We start from the raw sequence: 1,528 nt of genomic DNA, 5'->3' as shown, positions 1-1,528 counted from the left end.
AGGGAAAGATGGACTGGGAATATCTCAAGATGATTACCAACAATTACCAGCATTTCTGTTCATTCTGTTAATGCTTATTGCATTTCCATTTTTTTCAGTGAAAAGATACTGTACTTCTGACAGCTCTTCTATAGACACTCGTTTCACTGAGTTCTCTTTGTACCATCATCTGTGAAAAGAACAGAAAATAAGGGTAAAGGAAAGACAGAAGCTAGAAAATGACAATTCTAGAAAAATAAACTGTAAAATAGCATAAGGAATAAAATACACATTCAACAGAGCAGAATGCTGGAAGGCAGGCAGGGAGGATCACCAGGTGCTGTTAGGGACTTCTCTCTCTACCTTAAATTTTCATATTGGTCTTTTTCAATAATCAGAATTTTAAAATAAATTATAAGTTCTAAAAATTGATCTGTTCGTATTGTCAGATAGGAGACAGACGAACATAAGGCAGTGTGATGAACCAGAAGTTTCTTGAGGTCCATTCCAACTCCATCTCCTTCAATCCCATGATAAGGCAGAATGTTATCAGAGACAGATACCAAACTGAGAAAAGTAACTGATCATGCTGAACAAATGTGAGAGACAAGATCATTCTTTAAAGAACTCTTAAGAAAATACTGCACAGGATTTATATTGTGACAGCATGATCTAAGTGATTTTGGTTTATGTTTCAAGATTACTATTTGCTTCACGTGAACTGGAACACTTATTTCTGTTGGATGCTTCCCTTTTAAACAAATCCCCTGTGGCTTCTTTCTCAGTTATAAATAAAGTTGAAAAACATATGTGGAGTGTAGATGAAGGAGGAAAAACAACAGATCCAGACTCCCTGGTACCATTCAGTGGCAGAAGATGCCAAACATAACAAGTAAGTTTTACAACAAGCATTACCGCATAGTCACCTTTCTCATGAAAACTCTGAGGCAAGAAAAAAAGACAGTTTAATTCTGTGTCTGTTGATAAGCACTTTTCAACAATCCATAAAATGTGGTTATCTCAAATGTAATGAGAGAAATCAGATGCTCTTACATTTAGACCTACAATCTAAAATTGAGCATACCCTGCAGTAAGGTACCCTGGTTGTGTAGGTCTAGCATTAGGACATGGCACCTTGCCACACAGAATGAAGAAAGTGACCCAATCCACTCCCTATTCTAAGGCCACATATACATAGATCATTCATGAAAAACATGTCCAAAATACTGTACAGTGTCTCTTGAAAGAGCTGGTTCACATTTCATCAACATTGCACATGTTAGGAAGTTTTCTTATTATCTGCCCAAAACTTTCCCATGTGCAAATAAGACTTTACTTCTTGCAACATTGTGAGGGAAATGTAAAATTTTTCACCATCACTTTTCTTTATACCATTTTTTAAAACTTCTCATGTATTACCTTAGTATCACACCTTTCACTGCTTCCTCAGTTTTTCCTCAGAGATTATGTAATTTAATTTTTATCCTTTTTCTTGCTGTTCCTTTAAGTACTTCTAGTTGATGTAGATCTTTTTTGCTGTCCTCTGCAG

The sequence above is a fragment of the Geospiza fortis genome, unplaced genomic scaffold (assembly GCF_000277835.1).
Source record: "Geospiza fortis unplaced genomic scaffold, GeoFor_1.0 scaffold44, whole genome shotgun sequence".
NCBI lineage: Eukaryota > Metazoa > Chordata > Aves > Passeriformes > Thraupidae > Geospiza > Geospiza fortis.
This window is presented reverse-complemented; position numbering follows the sequence as displayed.